This window comes from Heptranchias perlo, chromosome 44 (assembly GCF_035084215.1).
Source record: "Heptranchias perlo isolate sHepPer1 chromosome 44, sHepPer1.hap1, whole genome shotgun sequence".
NCBI lineage: Eukaryota > Metazoa > Chordata > Chondrichthyes > Hexanchiformes > Hexanchidae > Heptranchias > Heptranchias perlo.
Window position 1 is genome coordinate 4,616,990 of NC_090368.1, and position 13,983 is coordinate 4,630,972.

General features: G+C 47.6%; 1 protein-coding gene across 3 annotated transcripts in view; it reads right to left on the bottom strand.

The window, feature by feature from the left end:
- The window catches only part of LOC137306640 (transcription factor 12-like), a 100,233-nt gene that overhangs the window by 68,236 nt on the left and 18,014 nt on the right, over positions 1 to 13,983 (bottom strand). Inside the window, exon 1 of one of the 3 annotated variants that reach the window (XM_067975972.1) lies at positions 8,187 to 8,267. The exons of the other annotated variants lie outside the window; for them this stretch is intronic. The gene's annotated coding sequence lies outside the window, so the exon portion shown is untranslated. Of the gene's footprint in view, positions 1 to 8,186; positions 8,268 to 13,983 lie in introns of those variants that run through there. 3 annotated transcript variants of the gene reach the window in all.

A 13,983-nucleotide genomic window follows, 5' to 3' on the forward strand; every position in this document is an offset into this window, starting at 1 on the left:
TCGGTATCTGACAGTGCAGCAATTAGGCAGCTGGTTCGATCCAAACCGTACCGGGCAGTAGTCTGCAAGGTGGAGTTTGTAAGCAGAGACCAACCTGCTGCATATAAAGTTGTTTCAAAGCTACATGAAGTTAATCCCTTTTTCATTCGATTAACAATTAAATGATTATGCAACCCCTCTCACTCAAAAGGTGGGAGAAGCTCATTTCTATATTTGTCTCGTTTTTTTTTTAATCCATCCAAAGTCTCTGGGGTGGAATACGAAAGGGCAGCTGGGACTTTACGAGCTGCACCCGATCAGAGTGAGTGCTTTTGGAAGAAGGGCGGGAGATTAATGTAAATTTAAAAATAAACCCAGAGAAATTAATTTAAAGGGAAGAGGAGAATAGGACATGAGAAATCTGTATTGTCAGTCAGACGTGGTTAGGTTTGCCTTTAAACAGAGAGAGCAACATTCTCCCCAGATGTCCCAGTGAGTAGCTGAGCCCTACAGTACAGGCCGGTCCCAGGTTCAATCCCTAGTCTGTGCTGAATTAGCTGATCTCAGCCGACTGGGGCAATAAGAGTGTTTTATATTTTGTCTCAACGGAACTGAGCTTAAGGGGCTGGGGGGCAAATCAGTCAGGGTTCCTGATTGCTATTCAGTGACTCCTGCTGGAGGTGGGCACTAGGTGAGGACAGGGTTGTGGTGCCTTACACAGTCAAATAGCCTACCTACACTGGGCTCATGCGTGAAGAATTGGGGAGGTAGCTGAGAGCGACAGACGGGAGAACCATTGCCCAGGGAGGGGGCCAGTGTCTTCAAGAGAGAAGAGTAAGCATGTTGAAACCAGAATGTATCTAACCTAAGGCACTCGAATCACTTAACCTTGTACCTCCAGCTGAGCCTCGGACTTAAAGACACAATTTAATTGGCAGCAAGAAGGGGGGGGTGGGGGTGGAAGAGGGAGAAGAGTAGCTCGGTTTATTGATTTATTGCACTTCTACAGAAAAAAAGCAAATTTAAAACTTTAATAAAGAAATTAATTAAAAGATAATGCATTGCAGCTGTGTCAGCACAGCAGGGAGCCTGTGTCGTAAATGGAATAATTAAAACAGAACGAGTTCATAATGCGGTAAAAGAACAGGCATTTAAAGAGCGCCAATTCTCATCGCTCAGACACACCCACAAAGTGCTTCACGCAGAATTAAATTATGCATGGTCACTGTTACGTGATCAAGTGCTGCATCATTTCAAGCACAGCAAGCTCCCACAAACAGCAAATGAGATGAATGAACAAGTTAATCCATTTTCGGTGACTGTGCTTGAGGGATAAATAGTGGCCCAGGACACCGGGGAGAACTCCCTGCTCTTCTTCCAATAGTGCCATGGGATCTTTAGAATCTACTTGAAACATTGGAGCAGGCCTCGATTTAGTACCTCATTTTGAGGACGGCACCTCCGACAGTGCAGCACTCCCTCAGTACCGCACTGCGAGTGTCAGCCTGGACAATGTGTTCAAAGTTATTATCTGCAATAGATGGATATGTGTGATAGCACTCGGAAGATCCATTTACTCAAGACGCACTCGCTGGGAATACTTCCAGAATTAAAGACGCCTGGCTCTTCCCCCAGTCTGCGCCAGTGTTGGACTCAGCACCCTTGGGGTAGGGAGGGAGGGAAGGAAGGAAGGAAGGAAGGAAGGAAGAGCGAAAAATAAATCAGCCAGAGTTCCCATTTGCTGAACATTATCCAGTGACCCCTGCTGGAAAGTGCGTCTGTGCAGATATCAGGTGAGGATATGTTCCGGCTCGAATGTGCTCCCCAGAACAGCCGGTCATTGCTCTGCATAAAGTCACATGTGAAGAGCGGAGACTTGGATAAGGCACGGAGAACACCTGATGCTTGTGGAACCTACACCCCAGTAAGGAGTCAACATCTGCAGGAGACAAAGAGTTGGGGGGAGGGGGTGTTAATTAATTAATTAATTAATTAATTCTTGGGATATGGGCATCGCTGGCAAGGCCGGCATTTATCGCCCACCCCAAGTTGCCCCTTGAGAAGGTGGTGGTGAGCCGCCTTCTTGAACCGCTGCAGTCCGTGTGATGAAGGTTCCCCCACAGTGCCGTGAGGCTCTTCTTTGTAGCGGTTTGATACAACTGAGCGGGCCTGGAGTCACATATGGGCCAGACCGGGCGCAAGGACAGCTGGTTTCCTTCCCTAAAAAGGACATCAGTGAACCAGTTAGGTTTTTTTCGACAATCTGACAGATCGCAGGGCAAGAGCCAGCACAGGCACGATGGGCTGAATGGCCTTCTTCTGTGCTGTACAATTATTACTGAAAGCATCTTTTTATTTCCAGTTTTATTTAAACTTAATTCAAATTCATGGTGCGATTTAAACTCACATTCTCTGGAGTAGTAGTCCAGGCCTCTGGATGACTGGTTCACCAACGTAACCACTACACCACCGTACCCCCGAACCCTAACCGATCTATTTACACACTGTTTATTGAGAGATTCACACAAAGACAGTTAGCTCTATCGATTACGCAAAAAAATAAACTACATAAATAAAGGAAGACAACATCTGACGGTCAGGAACATTATCGAAATATAGAGCATCGTAGGGTGGTAAGCTGCATCTTTCATGGGGAGGGATTAAAACAATTTAAATTCTGTTCCTATTCCTTGGGATTATGAGATTTTTAGCCAGTGGTTTGGAAAGCGGCATTTCGCAATTCTGTCCGTCTCATCACAAAATTCAGCTGTCTTGCCCACCGTATACAAAGGGGTTTTGTTCCCATTGGTTTACGATGACTGACTGGTCACATTCTGGTTTTATTACAATGAAAGAAAGACTTGCATTTCTATAGCGCCTTTCACGGCACGAGGACGTCCCAAAGCGCTTTACAGGCAATGAAATACTTTTGATGCATAGTCACTGTTGTAATGAAGGAAACGCAGCAGCTAACTTGCGCACAGCAAGATCCCACAAACAGCAATGAGATAATGACCGGATAATCTGTTTTAGTGATGTTGGTTGGGGGATAAATATTGGCCCAGGACACCTGCTCGTCTTCGAAATAGTAATTCTGCCCACAGATTGCAAAAGAAATATTCGCGCCTCATCACATGGTGGAATGCCTCAGAGCACTTCACGCAATGAGTTGTTTGTTTATTTATTTATTGGAGTGCAGTGGCTGTTGTTATGTCGGAAAACGCAGGGGCCATTCCATATCAAACAGTCCTGAGATTAATGACCGGTTAATCTGTTTTTTTATGGTGTTGGTTGAGGGAGGAATGTTGGCCCAGGACATCTGGAAGAACTCCCTGCTCTTCCGATAATGCCACGGGATTTTTTTTATATCCACCAGAACTGGCTTCAAAGAACAGCACTTCTGGCAAAGCACCACTCCCTCTGTACTGCCCTCGAGGGTCTGCCTCGATTATGAGCCCAGTGGGGAGAGGAGTCACAACTGGCCTCGGTGCCTCTGATCACGATCCAACGACTCCTGCTGTAGGTTCGCACGCGGCAGATATCGGTCGAGAACGGGATCAGGCCCTCCCCGACGCGCGAATAGTCAGACGACAATCACTACTTAGGTTGGAGTACGGCCGTTTAGGTGAGGTGCCGGAGGATGCCTGCGGGACCCGGAGAAGGGGGTCAAACAGTTCCGGGAAAGCAGGGGAAACAATCGGGTGGCATTTACAAATAGCGAATGAAGCACTGAATCACACAGGGCAGGAAGTCCCTACATCAATACCCGTCTTGTGGCGAGTTAGCTGACCTCAGCTGAAGCAGCACAGGGTGGCCGGGGGGGGGGGGGGGCGGGGGGGAGGGGTGCTACACTTGGTTTCAGTGACCCTGCCCCCGGGGCAAGGAAGAGATTAGCCTGAGTTCCTGCTCCTCACTGGTATCCAGTGTTCCGTGCGGATATTTGGAGGAGGATAGATTGGGATATGGTCACGGTTGAATAGCCTTCCGGCTTGAGCAAGAGCCAGCTTCGGGAGAGGGACGGGAAGGAATGTGGCGATCGGGACGGGGTGGGGGGGGGGGGCGGGGAGGGGGGGCGGCGGAGGGGAAATAATCTTTTCCGATGAGTGAGCGAGTTGCTGTGAAGAGTTAAATCCCAATTACAACGAACTTCCTGGAGAATATAAATCAGGAAGAAAGTCCAGACGTTGAATGAAATTCAAGCAGAGACTCAAACATTACACGAACGATAATTAATTCCAGATCTTTCAGAGTCTGATCTCCCCCACCCCCTGCCCCCCCCCTCCTCCTCCCCACAAGACACTTGGCCAGATTCACAGCCCCTGCTTCTCTTTGAAGTTAAAAGCCCCTTTGCACGCACGGCACTGTTCACACTATAAATAAAATCCCAATGTGCTTCTGCTACAAGTTGGTAACTTGAAACATTTATCTTTCAGCGTTTGGACATTTTTTTCAGTATTAACTTCCCTCCCCCCCCCCCCCCCCCCCCCTCCCTCCCTCCCTCCCTCAACTTGGATCAGTTGGTAAAGTCTTGAGAAAAAAAAAAAGGAAGAGAGACTTGCATTTATATAGCACCTTACACATCTCTCCGAAACATACAATTAATTACCGTTCAAAGCACGACGTGATTGTTCTTGCGGAGGGAAATGTGGCAGCAATTTATCTCGCAGCAAGATCACACAAACAGCAAATCAAAATGAGCGGTTAATCTGGGTTTTTTTTTGGTGGCATTGGCTGAGGGACAAATATTGGCCAGGACACCAGGGAGAGCATCTCCACCTCTTGTTCAAAATAGTGCCATGGGATCTTTTACATCCACCTCAACGGGCAAGTATTTTCTGAGGAACGGCAACTCCGACAGTGCGGCATTTGCTCAGCGCTGAGACGACAGCCGAGATTACGAGCTCAAGCCCTGGAGTGGGGCTTCAACGCGCAACCTCTTTGATTCAAGAGCCATTGAGGGCTTTTAGATTTCCCAGTTTTTTTAATCCTGTCATGGGACAGAAACAACATGCATTTGTATAGCACCTTTCAGGTAGTAAAAGGCCCCAAGGCGCTTGTCAGGAGCGTAATCAGACAAAAATTAACACCGAGCCACATAAGGAGATATTGGGACAGGTGATCAAAAGCTTGGTCAGAGGTAGGTTTTAAGGAGCGTCTTAAAAGGAGGAGAGGGGGAGAGGCTTAAGGAGGGAATTTCAGAGCTTCGGGGCCGAGGCGGCTGAAGGCGCGGCCGCCAACGGTGGGGCGAAGGGTGTGGGAGATGCGCAAGAGGCCAGAACTGGAGCAGCGCAGAGATCTCGGAGGGTAGCAGGGCTGGAAGAGGTTACAGAGATAGGGAGGGAGCGAGGCCGTGGGATGGAATTGAACACAAGGGTGAGAATTTTAAAACCGCGCCCTACTCTCCCCGTTTAGATTAGTCGTCACGTGCCAGTCTACGCAGGCGGGCTGGGATCCGCCGCATAACATAGGAACGCAGTTACAGATGAAGGCAGATGTGCGGGACAGATGTACAGATCACAGTTTCTCGGGCAGTTCCTTGTAAATCGGGTCACTTATGCTTGGGATGTAACGAGACTGCCATTTAGCGCTGAATTAGGGATACCTTTGTGCTGCAGGCCTTTGCCCACTAGGAACTGGATCGAGACTGACCAATTCATTTAGAAATTAGCCAGGGTTCTAGATCCAGATCATTATCCGTGTGCGTGAATGCCAGGCAAGGACAATATTGGACTCAGTTGTGATGCATACAGCGGTCAAATAGCATGAAGACCTGCCACTTGTTTGACGTAGTGCAGGGAGGCGGGCAGCCACAGCGCTGCACCCAGCATTGGCGAATGCCTTCAGGAAAGAAAAGTGAAACAGAAAAATACATTTTCTCCTTTCCGTGTTTCCCATACCGTAAACCCAGATTATCACATTTGTGGGAGCTTGCTGTGCGTAAATTGGTTGCTGAGTTCCCTACATTACAACAGTGACTACACTTCAAAAGTACTTCATTGGCTGTATTGCGCTTTGGGACGTCCTGAGATTGAGAAACGTGCGATATAAATGCAAGTTCTTCCTTGCTAAAAGGGAGTAAAGGGTTCAATTATAAGTACAGGTTGCATAGAAACTATTTCCTCTGGTGGGGTGTCCAGAATAAGAGGGGCATAAGCTTAAAATTAGAGCTAGGTCGCTCAGGAAGCACTTCTTCACACAAAGGGGAGTGGAAATCTGGAAATCTCTCCCCCCAAAAAGCAGCAGAGGCTGGGGGTTAATTGAAAATTTCAAAACTGAGATGGATAGATTTTTTTGTTCGGCAAGGATATTAAGGGTTAGGGAACCAAGGCGGGTAAGTGGAGTTAAGGTACAGATCAGCCATGGTGTAACTGAATGGCGGAACAGGTTCAAGGGGCTGAATGGCCTACTCCTGTTCCTATGTTCTTTCTTTACACCTGTGAGCTGCCTATATACATTCTCGTTGCAGGAAAAGCCCCTCGATTCTGTGCCTCGTTTGAAGTAATCTCTTCAGTCTTAGGGAAATTCACGGAGCACAAATGTGCTCGGGGAGTTGTAGGTTTTTCAGTGTCTGGATTCTGAGTATTGAGCTGTTAACTTGACCCATTTGGATCAGCAAGAGACAGATTAGGGCTGGCACTAGGCCGCAGGCCTCCCTCGGCCTTAACCCTCACCCTGCTGAACACACAGGAACCGGGGTGTACTTAACCAAAGCTCCTAGTCCATCCAGGATGATCCCAGATCAGCATCAGCTGTCTCCCAATTCCCAATGTTGCTAAGCAACCTTCTCAACCGCACTACTCCAGACAGGGCACCAAAAAGTCTGGCAGCAACAATGGGAGCCAGAGGAGACCATCCCGGATTGACTTGTAAGGAATAATTACATGGATAACTTGCATTTATATAGCACCTTTAACGTAGTAAAACGTCCCAAGGTGCTTCATAGGGAGTGTAAATCAGACAAAAATTTGACACTGAGCCAAAGAAGGAGACATTAGGACAGGTGACCAAAGGTTTGGGCAAAGAGGTAGGTTTTAAGGAAGGTCATAGTCCAGGCTGACGTTCCCAGTGCCAGTACAGAGGGAATGCTGCGCTGTCGGAGGTGCCGACTTTCCGATGAGACGTTAAACAAGGCCCCGTCTGCCCTCTCAGGTGGATCCCATGGCCTCTATTTCAAAGAAGAGCAGGGTAGTTCTACCTGGTGTCCTGGGCCAATGTTTATAACAGTGCTATATAAATGCACGTCTTTCCATATTTGAGAGAGCTGGATCACACAGGTCGGACGTCGAGGACTAAGCTAGACTCGGTGTTGAGTGGGGCTCCAAGGCAAGAGTGCTACCAGTGAGCCAAGCTGACACCATGTGCTACCAGGAGTAGCACAGAGGCGTGGGGAACGTCTCCATTAAGCAGCTGCTCTCCATTGTGTAAACAAGCCCATTTTCCTGGACCAACAGTACTGTAGACCCATCAACTGTGGCTGTACAGTTCCGTACATCGGGATAGGGAGACAGTTTTAGTTCGATAAATGAACGTTTGCATTCATGGAATCATAGAATGTTATGGTGCAGAGGGAGGCCATCCGGCCCATCATGTCCGTGCCAGCCGAAAAAGAGCTATCCAGCTTAATAGCACTTTCCAACACTTGGTCCGTAGTCCTGTCGGTTACATTCTGTGGATCTCCATGTTAAAGTAGAGCCCACCACTTATGGAGGTCGGCTGCTGACTCCGAACGTAAAAGCACACAGAGGTCTCTCTCCTGAAACAGGATGTGGTGATCACACACAGGTACGAATGCACTTTAAACAGAACAGACCGCACTTCTGACAGGGGCCGATATAATCCTCTGAACAAATCAGAGAGAAAATTAACGCCTCAGGCAAAACAGAATGAGCCAGAGTCACAGCTCAGCGGCCCTGTTTAAAAAGAGAGGACCCCCTCGCTCACTGACCCCTACCCCAGCCCATTCGTACTTCATTACAGGCACAATTACACTTCGGCCAGCGAACGCCGAGGGGCAGGAGCAACAGGCTGAATGGGAGCCAGTCACACATCAGCATTAGACTGAACAGTAAATCACACGAGATCCTCTCTGTGCCAGGATAAGGGAGGAAGTGGGAACGTTTCGAAAAAGGAAAGTTAAGAACTTGTATTTCTACAGCGCCTTTCACGACCTCAGGACGTCCCAAAGCACTTTACAGCCAATGAAGTACCTTTAAAGTGTAGTCGCTGTTGTAATGTAGGAAACGCGGCAGCCAATATGTGCACAGCAAGCTCCCACAAACAGCAATGTGATAACGACCAGGTTATCTGTCAAAATCGAAATATTGCGAATGCTGGAAACCTGAAATAAAAACAGAAAATGCTGGAAACACTCAGCAAGTCAGGCAGCATCTGCGGAGAAAGAAACAGAGTTAACGTTTCAGGTCAATGACCTGTCGTCAGAACCATTTTAGCGATGTTGGTCGAGGGATAAATAGCACCAGGGAGAACTTCCCTGCTCCTCTTCCAATAGTGCCCGTGTCGGGGAGGTGGTCAGTACGGTCCAGCAACTGGCCTGCCGGGTCCAAATTCAGGGACCCCTCACCTGGCTCACTGGGTACACACACTATCTAGTGCGATACTTCAGTTATGTGGAGAGATTGGAGAAGCTGGGATTGTTCTCCTTAGAGCAGAGAAGGTTAAAGAGAGATTTAATAAGAGGTGTTCAAAATTAAATGGGGTTTTCATAGAGTCAATAAGGAGAAACTGTTCCCACTGGCAGGAGTGTCGATAATCAGACGACACAGATTTAAGATAATTGGCAAAAAAGCCAGAGGGAGATGAGGAGAATTTTTTTTTCCGCAGCAAGTTGTTCTGATCGGGAATGCGCTGCCTGAAAGGGCGGTGGAAGCAGATTTAACAGTAACTTTCAGAAGGGACTTGGATAAATACTTGAAGGGGAAAAAATCTGCTGGACTATGGTGGGGGGTGGGATTAATTGGATAGCTCTTTCAAAGAGCCGGTACAGACAAGATGGGCTGAATGGCCTCCTTCTATGCTGCATGATTCCGTATTGCTGACCCATACAGAACTAGAAGGTGCCAAGTTTGATCCCGCGGGTATTTACCGAGTTAACTGATTGCAGCAGCAGGTTGGTTGCTGTAATTGGCCTCAGTGCCCCTGAGCCACCAACCAGTGCTCCCGCTCCTGATCACCATAACGTGCTGGAAGTGCACGCGCGGATGGATGTCAGGTGAGGGCAGGATCAGGCTTGGCTACACTGCCTAATACAGTCGAATAGCCCTCGAGACTCACTGTTGAGCCTCGTACGTATAAGGACTGGGCACCTGTGCCACAGGACAGCTGGTGCCCACTGAACTCTACCCTAGAGTGTGTCGGGGCCTCGGGCGAGGGATAGTATAAAATAAGAACATAAGAAATAGGAGCAGGAGCAGGCCATTCGGCCCCTCGAGCCTACCCCACCATTCAATAAGATCATGGCTGATCTTCGACCTCAACTCCACTTTTCCGCCCGATCCTTATACCATATCCCTCTATACCCATGGGTAAGATGGGTATAGAGGGATATGGGCCAAGTGCAGGCAATTGGGACTAGCTTAGTGGTATAAACTGGGCGACATGGACATGTTGGGCCGAAGGGCCTGTTTCCATGTTGTAACTTCTATGATTCTATGATTCCCTTAGAGTCCAAAAATCTATCGATCTCAGCCTTGAATATACTCAATGACTGAGCATCCACAGACTCTGGGGTAGAGAATTCCAAAGATTCACAACCCTCTGAGTGAAGAAATTTCTCATCTCAATCTTAAATGGCCGACCCCTTATCCTGCGACTATGCCCCCTAATTCTAGACTTTCCAGCCAGGGGAAACAGCCTCTCAGAATCTACCCTGTCAAACCCCCTCAGAATTTTATATGTTTCAATGAGATCACCTCTCATTCTCCAGAGAGAAAAGGCCCATCCGACTCAACCTCTCCTCACAGGACAACCCTCTCATCCCAGGAATCAATCTAGTGAATCTTCATTGCACCGCCTCTAAGGCAAGTATATCCTCCCTTAGGTAAGGAGACCAAAACTATACACAGTACTCCAGGTGTGGTCTCACCAAAGCCCTGTACAATTGCAGCAAGACTTCCTTACTCTTGTACTCCAACCCCCTTGCAATAAAGGCCAACATACCATTTGCCTTCCTGCTTACTGTACCTGCATGTTAACTTTGTGTTTCATGTACGAGGACACCAAAATCCCTCTGAACACCAACATTTAATAGTTTCTCACCATTTAAAAAATATTCCATTTTTCTATTCTTCCTACCAAAGTGAACAACCTCACATTTCCCCACATTATACTCTGTCTGCCACCTTCTTGCCCACTCACTTAACCTGTCTATATCCCTTTGCAGACTCTCTGTGTCCTCCTCACAGCTTACTTGCCCACCTAGCTTTCAGCGTCAGCAAACTTGGATACATTACACTCGGTCCCTTCATCTAAATCATTAATATAGATTGTAAATAGCTGAGGCCCAAGCACCGATCCTTGCGGCACCCCACCAGTTACAGCCTGCCAACCTGAGAATGACCCATTTATTTCTGCTCTCTGTTTTCTATCTGTTAACCAATCCTCTATCCATGCTAATATATTACCCCCAACCCCTTATCTTGTGTAATAAGATTGCAACGATGGAAGAAATATATAACTGTAGTATTTACTAAAATCATTTTTAAAAAGCACTTGCATATTCTGACTGACACAATCAATCATAGCCTTCAGACTTAAATCTTTATTTTTTTTTTAAATATGATTTTTAATATGATTGTAGGTCAGTGCCCCTTGAGATGAAAATATCTCAGGCTCGCTGCCTGACTGCTTCCAACCCGACGAGACACCTCAGTGGAGTCCTGTGACTAATGACCAATTATGGAGTTATTATGGGGCAGTGAGATTGTCAGTCACACATCTATCAGGGCAAAATTACACTTGGGTTTACACTGTGGATCATTCACATTTAACACTATATACTAGAGCAGTGTTGTCCCAATACATTAGCCACATGTGGCTAATTGGGAATCCAGATGTGGCTCATTGCATTTCTGATTAGTAAATAAAAAACGAGCAACAGACATTGTCGTTGGCCCTGTGATCTCAATACTCGGATTCACTTCAACCTTTTTGTGCGTTTGTTGGTAAAATATTAAGATGAAAAGCCAGGTGTATCCCTCCCTCTGTAACCTCCTCCAGCCCCGACAACCCTCCAAGATCTCTGCGCTCCTCCAATTCTGGCCTCTTGCACATCCCCCAATTTCCTTCGCTCCACCATTGGCAGCCGTCCCTTCAGCTGCCTAGGCCCTAAGCTCTGGAATTCCCTCTCTAAACCTCTCCGCCTCTCTCTCCTCCTTTAAGAGGCTGCTTAAAACCTACCTCTTTAACCTTTCTTGGTCATCTGTCTCAATATCTCCTTACGTGGCTCGGTGTCAAATTTTGTTTGATAATCGCCGTGTGAAGTGCCTCGGGATGTTTTACGACGTTAAAAGGCGCTATATAAATGCAAGTTGTTGTTGTGTGCGTGCGCGAGTGTTTTTTTGATTGTGGCGAGTGCTGTATTTCCTTGGTTATCTGCTGAAATGATGTGTAACACGGGTGAAAAGACCATGGAAATAGCAGCAACATTGGGTGGAGAGGGGAGCTGTCACCGTGGTCAGCTCAACCAAAAACTGTTCCAGGCCACACGAATGCAAGCCGAACCAATAACGAGTAGCTCCAACAGGGCACCGGGCAAGCAGCGTCCGAGTGGAGAGCGGGCGGGGAGGTGCACGTGTGAGGTACTTTCACCTGTATTGTGGTCAAGGCATTTTCCGCTAAAATTAGTGCATGTGGCTAAAACAGTGACGCACCCGTGGCGAGTCAGCGATTTCCATTGGACAACAAGGGGCAATTAGGGATGGGCAATAAATGCTGGTCTTGCCAACGACGCCCACATCCCATGAATGAATTAGAAAAAACACCGTACGAGAGTTAGCTTGACTCAGTTGGTGAAACTCTCCACCTTAGAGACAGAAGATTACGAGCTCGAACCACGAACTGGGCACAAAATCTAAACGGCGCGTCAGAGCAGTACTGAGAGAGTGCTGCATTGTCACAAATGCCATCTTTCAGATGAGATGATCAAAGCCCCACCTGGCAGTTGAGACGGACATTAAAGATCCCACAGCACAATCCGAAGCTGAGCAGGGAAATTCTCCTGGCCAACTTTCATGGAATTAACAGTGCCGAAACAGGCCATTCGGCCCAACTGGTCCATGCTGGTATTTATGCTCCATACGAGCATCCTCCCACCCCAGCCCCTGCCCTTTATCTAACCCTATCAGCATATCCTTCTATTCCTTTCTCCCTCCTGTGTTTACATAGCTTCCCCTTAAATGCATCTATGCCCTTTCAATCAATACCCAAAACAGATTAACTGGTCATTTATCACATTACTGTTGGTGGGATCTTGCTTGTGTAAAATGCCTGCTGCATTCGCCGACATACCACAGTCACTGCACTTCAAAGTAACTCATTCCACATCCAGTTCATTGGGCTGTCATAACGTGCTCGATAAATGCAAGTGGCACATACACTCTGCTGTGCAGCAGGAAGCTGGTTGTGCAACATAGCAAGGCTGGCTGGGAAAGTGGTCCCTGGTTTTCTCTCTTTTCTTTAAAAAATAAACAGGCTTTTCCTGCCAGCTCAGTGAGTACGATTACACAGCCAGCTGTGCTCCTGAGCCTGCTTCAATCCCTCGTCTGTGCTGAGTGAGCTGGACTCGGCCTGGGTGGCAGAAAGGGTGCAATAATTGGTCTCAATTGGTCCTGAGACTCGAACACAAAATCCAGGCTGACACTCCCCGGTGCCAGTACTGAGGGAGTGCTGCACTGTCAGAGATGCAGTCTTTCGGATGAGATGTTAAACCGAGGCCCCGTCTGCCCTCCCAAGTGGACTTCGAAGATCCCACGGCCACTATTTTGAAGAGCAGGGGAGTTCTCCCTTTTTGAAAGTTACTATTGACTCTGCTTCCACCGCCCTTTCAGGCAGTGAATTCCAGATCAGAACAACACGCAGTGTAAAAAATTTTCTTCTCATGTCGCCTCTGGTTCTTTTGCCAATTACCTGAAATCTGTGTCCTCTGGTTACCGACCCTTCTGCCACTGGACACAGTTTCTCCTTATTTATTCTATCAAAACCCTTCATGATTTTGAACACCTCTATCAAATCTCCTCTGAACCTTCTCTGCTCTAAGGAGAACAAACCCAGTTTCTCTAGTCTCTCCACATAACTGAAGTCCCTCATGCCTGGAACCATTCTGTTTTGTGGGAGCTTGCTGTGCGCAATTTGGCTGCTTCAAAAAAGTATTTCATTGTCTGTAAAGTGCTTTGGGACATCCTGAGGTCAGAAAAGGTGCTACATAAATGCAAGTTTTTTTTTTCCTCCAAGTGTCCTTATATTGGGGGTGGAGGGGAAGATCAGCCAGGGTTCCTGCTCCTGATCACTGTCCATCGACCCTCCTGCTGCATATTGAGTGAGGACAGGACTGGGCTCATCGACAATCCTTACTCCACTGTTGAATAACTTGTCGGCACTCACTGTCTACACTTACACTTGAATGACGGTCACTTGAGTGAGGTCCAGGTGCCCTATCACCGTACCTTAGCAAGAGTTTAGGAGGAGAGAAATCTGATGAAGGAAGGACTGTACAGGAAAGAGACGTCTGCAGGGGAAAGTGAACAGCAGCCTCCAGTACTGACAGATACCCATCCCATGTGTATGCACCAGCTGCTTGCTGTAGTTCTTGAAGTGAAAATTTATCATGGTGGGGGGACCAAAATCAGGGCAGCTGGTTTCAGACTCCCTAATCTTCAGTGCTCAACCTGCAACAGCAGCCGACAGAGCGGCTTAAAACTGGGCCTCGGATAACATGCAACTTCATCAGGCCCTGTCTCCCTGCTCCAGTGATTCAAGTGGATGTTAAAA